The sequence below is a fragment of the Urtica dioica genome, chromosome 5, assembly GCF_054948205.1.
Source record: "Urtica dioica subsp. dioica isolate 48M chromosome 5, U.dioica_male_clone48M_v1_H2, whole genome shotgun sequence".
Classification (NCBI taxonomy): Eukaryota; Viridiplantae; Streptophyta; class Magnoliopsida; order Rosales; family Urticaceae; genus Urtica; species Urtica dioica.
This window is the reverse complement of record NC_142760.1, coordinates 37,668,747-37,679,079: the sequence shown is the minus strand read 5'-3', so window position 1 is coordinate 37,679,079 and position 10,333 is coordinate 37,668,747. Positions and strand designations below refer to the sequence as shown.

Below are 10,333 nucleotides of genomic sequence, written 5' to 3'. Positions count from 1 at the left end.
AAGTGATATTGGCCTTTAATTATTCACATACGTGCTATAAAGTTTATTATATGTTTAAACTCCATATATATATTGTTAGCAATATTACATTAATATTGACGGGAAAACAAGATAATTTGCATGGAGAAAAAATTAAACGGGAATAACAAATTACAACTAAAAACCGGCTAAACCTTAGAACCGGAAAAAACGAATTGGATAAGATGAAAAGAAACTGTCGAGGCCCGTTGGACGGTTTCCTTGAAGCTTTTTATCGCCTTCCCACGGATGCTGGAATACGTGAGCGAAAGCCTCCCAGGATACAACGATTGCAGAGGCAAGCTTAGCACCAATAGGCTTGACTCTCGGCGAACTAGGACCTGTGCGAAACTATCACCAAGACAAAAGGAGAAGAAAAATTTCTGGAGTGGAGAGAGTTTTCAGAACAGTGGGGAGAAGGATATTCAGTATATTCTGAATGAGAGCTGAAGCCTCTTTATATAGGCCAAGACTCAGCAAAGGATCCGGTTTTTGAAACATCAAAACCGTCCAGCCTTAAAGGCATTTAACGCTCATGATGAGGCTGTTACCACCAGCCTTAAAGGTGGCATTAACCCAAGGTTTAATTCCCAACGTAACAAAAAGTTATCTATGGAATTAAAACATTTTTGGAAGTGAACTTTGCAATAAAAAGAAAGCCCGAGACCGAGACAATTCCCGAAACCCGAAACCCGAAACCCGGCCCGACTCGGCTCGGCGGCGGCGCGCGTGAGGGGTTAAGGGTTAACCCACACACACTCTCCTCTCTTGCACTTGGATATCCACTAATTAAAGAGGATAGTATTTAAACACTACCACAACACACATCCCCAATGTGGGACTCTTGGTATTCCACTTCCACAACACAACATAAATGTGTTTCTTTAGCCTGCTTTGAGCATCAATTTCTCATTCATCCTAGGTCCGATTTTGGCAAACCAATATTCAATTTTATACCCCTCTCGTTACCTGGAATCCGTATCACTTGGAATTATTCAAATCCGATGAGTGGAACCCACTCAAATTATTGCCACAAATCAGCCATACACATGTAAATAAATAAAACTATTTATTTACTTAATTCCAACATATATATTATTTTTTTTTCAATTTTATAATTCTCACAATAATAGTTTGAAATATAATATATTGTTCCTAAAAAAATATAGTTAAAAGTGCACAATTGTGGACGAAACCAAAGTTTTTGAGATATATATTATCACTACTTTTTTTTTTTTTTTGTAAAATGAAACTCTAACTTTAGTGTTTTTTTTTTTTTTTTTTGAGTAAACTCTAACTTTAGTGTTTGAAAGTCATTGATTCATGTGTGCGTATACGCATAAATATGAATATATTATATAATATTTGTATGGATTTTGTTACATGTATAAACTATAAAGGCAATCGTGATTATGTGCTTGACAAAGTATTACCTTTGATTTGCCACAAAAGATATCCCGCAGTGAAGGGCGGGTACTTAAACTCGTGTTGTCTAGAAGCTTAAACATCTATCGAGAAACCTCAAAAAAATCCCAGTGTATCTACATTCATAAACTCTTGTTGATCAGTTGATCATATAATAATTAGCTTTAGCAATTTTCTTTTAGTAATGAAGACAGAGCTAAAAAAAGCTCACTGCAAGGGTAAAATTTGAAAAATAAAATAAAATTCAGGAAAAGCAAATATAAAAACTAAATCTCAAATAGGGCTAATTTATAAATTTTATGGTTAATTTTAAAAAATAAATAAATGGGCTCGTCTGAAAGCAATTATTTTCAAGTACATATTCACTTTTTTTTTTTTTTTTTTTCTTTTTGATCGAATATTCACTTTTTCTGTTAAACTGTGTACAGAGCCATGAAATAATTTCCTCAAATTGTACCAAACACATCATCACATGTAGAGATGTAGGGCATGGATTTCATTAGCAATATCAAAAGGACATTAATACTAAAAAAAAAAATCACTGCCTTGTGGTCCATTCGACTGGACACCTTGGAAATCTGGTCTACCATATCTTTATATTTACACTACACATACATTGTCTTCATATTATATATATTGAAATTACATATAATTCAATTTGGCCTTTATCAATCAAGCCTGACATGAGCGAGATATATATGGTCCTAGTCTAATAATGTCCATCGATTAATCAATTCAATTCGGAGATATATATATATATATATAAATATATATATATATATATATATATATATATATATATATATATATATCAGAATATGTTGTGATATAAATACTATATCCGTGGTTCTGTTCCCTTTTGTACAAAATTTACGATTTGTTCTCAATGAATTCATGATACAAAATTATTAACCTATATGAATATATATATATATATATATATATATATATATATATAATATGTACAGAATATGTGTATATATGAATAAATAATTTTAATGAATTATGCTGCGACATTATCTAGATAGATCTTATTGTAAACGAAGATGAAGTGTTTGATACAATGAACAAACAAAAATGATTCATTGATACTGGAAAAAAAAAAATACAACACTATTCGAGCGCAGAAACAACCAAAAGTAACTAATACATGTAAGCAAATGACACCAAAAATATAGATCTAAACGATACAAAAGAAAAGTAGATGAGATTATCGTTTATTCTCTAATAGCCCCCCGCAAATTCAGTGTAGAAAGAACTTCTACTCTGAGTTTGAAGCGCAAGGAAGGGATCTGCGAGCTGGAGATGACCTTGGTGAGGACGTCAACAGCCTGATTACAAACCAGGACATGGCAGACGTCTAACTGGCGTTGAAAAACATTTTATCGAACAAAGTAGAGACCGATTTCTATGTGTTTGGTTCATGCAGGCAAAACATGGTTAACAACAATCTGAATGACACTAAGATTGTCACACCAGAGGATGGGACGACATGGAGTAGTGTGACCAAGTTCTCAAAGCAGAGATTGTAGCCGCTGAGTCTCAGAGACAAGATTTGTCAGACTCTAAAATTCAACCTCAGTGGAGGACCTGGAAATCGTATGTTGTTTGCGTGACGACTATGCAACCAAATTCAATCCCAAATACACGCAAAAACCCGAAGTAGACTTGTGATCATCACAGTCAGAGGCCCCTATCAGCATCACTAAAGCCAGTGAAAGAGAGAGAGCAGAGGGACTCTGACGATGGATATGAAGACCATAGTCAACAGTCAAAACCACGTAGCATAAAATGCGCTTAACGAGAGTTCATGACGAGTTATGGTTCAATACTACAGAGCAACCACGATACTTCGGTAGAGATGAGGATCAACGACAATTATCACTGCCGTACGCTGTAAGTTTCTCATCAGAAGTCACCGATGAAGCGATCCCTTTGGCATACTGCATTTTGACGCGAGCAAGCAGATTGACATCGAATTTCTTCTGAGACAAGAACATCCCAGAAGCTAGGTGATGAACCTGAATGCCACGAAAGTAGTCAAGTTCGCCAAGATCTTTAAGAGCAAACTGTGAATGAAGATGGTGAACCAAATCATTAAGACTGGTTGAGCACTGCTGGTGATCAAAATATCATCCACATAGACGAGAACGCACTGAGTCATAGTAGATGAGTGCTTGACAAATAAGGATTGGTCAGTCTTGACATATTGAAAACCAGTAGAGGTAAGGACTTGCTGAAGTTTCTCAAACTAGGCTCGTGGAACCTGTTTGAGTTCATATAGGGACTTGTGGAGTTGACACACCAGTTTAGAGACAAGGTGATCAGCAAATCCTCCGGGCTGCTTGAGATAAACCCCATCTTTCAACTCAATAACGCGTTACTGACATCTAGTTGACGAACATGCCAACTATTGGATAAGGCCAAAGTGAACACCACCCAGATTGTAGTTTGTTTGACTGTGAGACTAAAAGTCTCATGGAAATCATAGCCAGCCACCTGTTTGAAACCCTTCCCCACAAAATGTGCCTTGTACTTGTTCAGAGTGTAATCCAAGTTTTCTTTCAGCCTAAACACGCACTTGGATCCGATTGCTTTTTTTTTTTTATCAGCGGGCAGGTATTAGACTCCATGTTTTATTTTGGAGAAGGGTTAAAAACTCATATGTCGTGGCATGTTTCTATAGTTCAGGCTAATAAAGAGCCGCATGGATAGATTCAAGTTCCTTGCTTGCCACGTGTAAGCATAGGATGAGTGTTTGTTGTGTGTGCAACAAGGGTTTGAGAGCTAGATGCAGAAGAGGGATCTAGGGACAGTAAGAGATGTTGAGAAAAAGGTGTATGTGTGGCTGAGTGAGATGAAGTAGATGTAGATGGAGATGTGTTTGATTGATGGGAAGATAAGGAAGGTCGAGACAATAGAGAGTTATGTGGTGTAGGAATACCAGTATAAACAATTGGAAATGGTAGGGAAGTAGAGTTGGTGGATGGAAGAGGGGCAATAGAGGAGGAAAAAAGAGTGGTCTAGGGAAATATCATCTCATCGAAGATTACGTCTCGTGAGATAAAAAAAAATTCGATCAGTGGCCTCAGGACACTTGTAGTCCTTGTGACTTAAGCTATAGCCAAGGAACAAGCAAGGTTTAGACCTAAAATCCAACTTATGCATGCTGAATGCCCTGGTATAAGGAAAACATTCACAGCCAAATACCTTAAGCTGGGTGTACACGGGTCTGGTGTGAAATAGAATTTCGAGTGGTGTTTGCATATTGAGCACATGAGTAGGAAGTCTATTGATCAAATACACTGAAGTTATGAAGGCCTCGTCCCAATATTTAAGTGGCATGTGTGCTTGAGCCAGCAAGGAGAGACCAGTTTCCATAATATACATGTGTTTACGTTCAACCAATCCATTTTGTTGATGACTGTGTGGACATGAATTTCTATGCGTAATACCTTCAGATGCAAGATAGCCAACAAATGGTCTGTATTCGCCACCCCAATCGGATCGCACAACAAGAATCTTTGTACCAAGTTGTAATACATAATGCTTTTTGAAAAGCTTAAATGTGGCAAGAGCTTCTGATTTCTGTCGCAAGAAATATACCCAAGTCAACCATGAAAAGATAAAGTGAATGTAATACCGTTGACCACTTGAGGAATAGCATGGTGATGGGCACCCTAAATAAGTATGGATCAATTGGAGTTGTTTTGTGTACACGGTCTCAAAGGAAGAAAATTTTCCTTAACAATACGCTTGACAAATTGAGAAAGAATTTTTATTGCTACGTTGAACATTACAAGAGTTTAGCGCTACTTTTAATTTTTTTTCAAAAGCATGTGCAATCCTTTTGTGCCACAAATTAAAGACAAGAGAATTACAATTTGAATTGAATCTATAGACATTGCAGAGACGTTCAACTTTGACAATGAAGAATGTGGACACACTACTACAAATTAAGTTTTCTGGTGCAGAATGGTATTAGGTGTGACTTGTCGCACCTAAGAGGGTATTAGGTGTGAGTTGTCGCACCTAAGAGGGTATTAGGTGTGACTTGTCGCACCGGATACCACTTAAATTTAGCGAAAGTTTTAGTTTTCTGGAAGGGTATCCGGTGCGACATGTTGCACCTAATACTTTTCGGTGCGACTTTGTCGCACCTAAAGGTTTCAAAATTTTAAGCGGGCCTTAAATCCCTCCGGATATTTTTCACTGTGGAATTTAATTTTCGGTGCGACACTGTCTCACCTGATAACCCCAACAGGTGCGACATGTCGCACCTAATATGGTCAAAGTTGCACCAAATATGACACGCAAAAAAATTATTATATAAAAGATAAGTGGTATCAGGTGTGACATGTCGCAGCAAATACCTTCCGGTGCGCCATGTCGCACCTAATAAGCGACGGACTTTCGGGTGCAACTTTGTCGCACCCAAAGTCGCACCCGAAGAACGTTCGGGTGCGACATTTTAGGCATTGGGTGCGACGCCTATATTTGTTCTAGTGACAAGTGAGGACATGAATTGAAGATATTTGTGTGGAAACAGAGTATGGAGAATATTGTGATTAGAGACTTGACTTTGAATGAAGATAGAGCTGAGTACTGTCAAAGAAATACAAACCATTATGCAAATAGCCATGAAGAAGACTATTCCTAGAAACCTGGTCTTTGACAAAACAGACATTTGGAAAAAAAAATCGAAGTAAGCATTATTGTCAGCTACAAATTTAGACAATAAGTAGATTTTTTGAGATTTTAAGTACGTGAAGAAGATTGTTCAGAAAAAGAGGCTTATTTTGAGACTATGTAACAAAAGACAAATTGTCAATGCTAGAAATTTTAAGGCCTATACCGTTGCCTAGAAGAACCTTCTCAGAGCCAGTGAAGTAACTGTTTTGAGCAAGATTCTCATCTAATGACATGATGTGTGCATAGCTCCATAGTCCATATACCAATTGTTATCCACCACGCTCTCACGCGTTGCTAACATTGTCGCCAGTGACCACTCTTGATTTGGAAACTCATAAGCAAAGTCTAAGCCAAGGTTATACTGCACATCTGAAAACTGATCATCACGAAACTTTGTAAGATGACCTTGAATTTGTTGAGGACTCTGATTACACTGAAGTTGAGCTGGTCCAGAGAATTGGTGATCATAGCGTAGAAATATTGCATCACCACATGACCAATTTCGCCACACAATTGGCATTGAACACGACCTCTACCAGTTGAGCCACGTTCTTGATTGGCATGAGACACGTATCCACGACTAGAATCGTACTGCGGTATGTAGTTGAACTTACCACGCCTTTGAGGATACTGATAGTTGCCGCCGCGTTGAGGATAGAAGCCAACTCTAAAAGATGACGAGTTATTGTGCGGTGAGAAGCCAGAGCCACAACCATAGTTAGATCCATGACCGCGATTCCAGTTGGATTGAGTATATTGTGATAGATTCGCCATTGGAGATTCTGCTTGAGCTTGATGCTTATTCTTAATTCTTCTTTCTTGAGTGAGAAGTAGAGCTTTAATTTTTGCAACTGAGAGAGGTTTAGATCGCGTATCCATGCTCATAATGAATTTCTCATATTCCTCTGGTAAGCCGCCATAGATGAACTCGATATGCTCTTTAGCTTTCATAGTTTCTCCAACAATAGCAAGAAGATCAATCAAGTTTCAGATCTTAAGTATATATTCATTGATTGACATAGAACCTTTCTTAAGACCTTTGAGTTGAGTCTTGAACTGATAAATCTTCGCTCTGACTTGAGAAGCGAAGTAGATTTGCAGAGTACTCTAGATCTGACCTGAAGTTTCACAGGCAATCAATCTAGACAACAGATTGGCACTGATGGAAGCCATGAGCCATGAGATGATCAGCTGATCTTGCCGATCCCAGCTTACGAACACTGGATTTATGATTCTATTTTCGTGATTCCTTTCTATTGTGAATTCGGTGGTGAAACAACTTCCGATAAGAGGAAATTTTGAAGATTGTGGTCACGAAGAGTAGCCTGGACTTGTTTTCGCCAAATTGTTCACATCTAGCTTGATGTGATAGGGTGAGAGAATGAGACAAACTGAGGTGCGTTGTGATTATTTATGACGATTGGAGAAGACGAAGATAACTGATCGGAGCTAGAGAAGAAGTGTGAAATGGAGAAGGCGAAGATCGCCGATCTCAGGAAAAAAAAGGAGGGAAAGCTCTTTTACCATGTAAACGAAGATGAAGTGTTTCATACAGTGACCAAACAAAAATAATACACTGATACTGAAAACAACATAAGACTTGGGCTCTTATACTCGAGCGCATAAACAACCAAAAGTAACTAATAAACGTAAGCAAACGACACCCAAAGTAAAGATCTAAACGACACAAAAGAAAAGTAGACGAGAGTGTCGTTTATTCTCTAATACTCATGCATCTGTAAGATGTAAGAATGTTATAAAGATAATTCATTAATTTTTTTATAAAGATAATTCATTAATTACATATATAGTGAGAATGTTATACATGTAAAATGTTCAATAATTGAAATTCAGTGAAATGTCGAGATTATATGCAGTCCACAAGATAGGTGTATGAATGTATGGACGGGGGAGCATAGGGTTTATAGTCCCCTCGCTTATTTTATTTGTTTTATATAGTTTTTTTTTTACCTCAAAAATTTATAAATTAATTTTTTTTCTTTACATAATCTACATATCCAACTACGTCGGAGTGCCACCTGCTTCAAAGTGAGACGTACCAACATCTTTGTTTTGGTTATCTTGTTTGGTAAGTTATGCAATGTAAATTCAATCCCTACATATAAATTTTCATACCAAATAAATATCTCAATATATTTTTAAACTGTCAAATAATTATTTTTTAAATTTAAGACTTCAGCTATTTTATTAAAATATTTAAAATTTTGGTTATTTTCTTAATCAATTTATTTTTGAATTTTTATTTTGTTAATCCAATAATATTTGTGTATAGCTTATTTGAATATATATATATATATATATATATATATATATATATATATATATATAATTTCGTATATGTTTTTTTTTTATATCAGAATATATGTTTTGAGTTTGGCTGCGGAGAAACCCACACTTTGGCACGTAGTTTGTGGAGACAAAAGCAAAGCAAAGCCAGGATATTTCCTTTGCCAACAAACTTTGTCTCGTGGCGTTTTCACATAATAACCGTCCAAATATATGCACATCTCTATGGATTCCTTGCCAAGAAAACAAATGATTTCATGAAACCGATATTCTCTTTTATACGAAAAAGACTGTTCTTTTTGTTCACGTTAATTCTTTTTTAACCCTCGTAAAATACGCAAAAAAACAAAAAACAAAAAAGACGCAGCTCCATCTGGGATTAAATACACGTAGTTATATAGAATACAAAAAAGGGCCCAACCGGGTTCGAACCGGTGACCTCTTGATCTGCAGTCAAATGCTCTACCACTGAGCTATGGACCCAACCTTGATACTTAAATCTTAAATGTTAATATATAATTTACGTAATTGGGCTTATTTGTAAGTTTAGATGGTAATTACCCAAGCCAACTCATTTTAAAAACGTTTTCCTAAAATATCTTAATTCTCATTCTTATTCTTATTTCAAGCACTATGATAATTCTAGACAGAAAATGGCTTTAATTATAATTTTATTAATGTTTAGGATCCTTTTGTAATTTAATAAGTTTTCAAGGTTATTACATGATAGTGACAATTTTGTAATTTATTAAGTTTTCAGATTTATTTTCATATTCATTTAGAGTGACATATGTATAATTTTTTAATGTTGAAAGAGCATTATGATTATGTAGAATAAATAGTAAAATGAGTCTTGGTTATGTCATCTTATATATATATATATATATATATATATATATATATATATATATATATATATATATATAATAATGAGACGACATCGTTTCATTTAACTTTTTGGTTTATTGTTACATTTTCATATAATATATAAGAAAAATCATCTGAAAATTAAAAATATGATTAATGATTAGATATTTAAAAACTTAAGGTTCTTAGAAAATCACCACGTGCAAGCAAAACATTTGTGGAATTTCATATTTATAAAAAGGTTCTCTAAATATATATAGTCGCAAACTCAAATTTTTTTCATATAGTCAACATTTAATAAATTTTAAGTAAATAACCACGAGATTTTATTAATAAAATAAAAAAGATATTAATATTTGTTAATAATTGTAAATAACCATAAGACTCCAAGGGTATAAATAGAAAGCTAAAAACGTTCAAACAATTTCACATTACTACAATAATTATTTATTTAAAATTTACAAAAGATCGATTATTTAACAAATCTCCAAATTTTAGTAACTTTGCTACTCAATTTACTGTTTATAAAATTGGGCAGGGCCTATAATGGAAGCCCAGTGAGTGCTACAAGCCTGTTTACTTTTCCCTGATGAAAGATTATAATGCTAGAAGAAGAAATATGTTGGTATGATGTAAATGAATATATTTGTGTAATGAGAAATATAAGTATGACAATGTGATATTGAAAGTTTAGTGAAAGACATCAAACAAGGTAACACTTCGAGTATTGGAATATCAAATTCTATTGATTATAGAATTACCGACTTTGATTTCTAAACTGAACCATTTAAAAACTAAAAATTCAAGTTCGAGCTCGATCTCAACCCCGCGTGATCTATAACTCGAGCTCAACTTCATCTTGATCGATCTTGGGTCATCAAAGAAGCTCGTGCATGTTAAGAGCTCATGTTTTCTTTTCAAAAAGCTTTTTGCATGGAACGAGTAAAAATAAACTTTCTTACTGTTAAAAAATTACCTATAGTTTAAAGTTTGAACTCAGAAAAACTCGATTTGTAATATTTTT

The 10,333-nt window shown here is 35.1% G+C and overlaps 1 non-coding gene across 1 annotated transcript; it reads right to left on the bottom strand.

The window, feature by feature from the left end:
- Positions 1-8,853: 8,853 nt before the first annotated feature.
- TRNAC-GCA (transfer RNA cysteine (anticodon GCA)) lies at positions 8,854-8,925 on the bottom strand. The gene has a single exon. It is a non-coding gene; the product is annotated as a tRNA-Cys (tRNA).
- Positions 8,926-10,333: the final 1,408 nt, after the last annotated feature.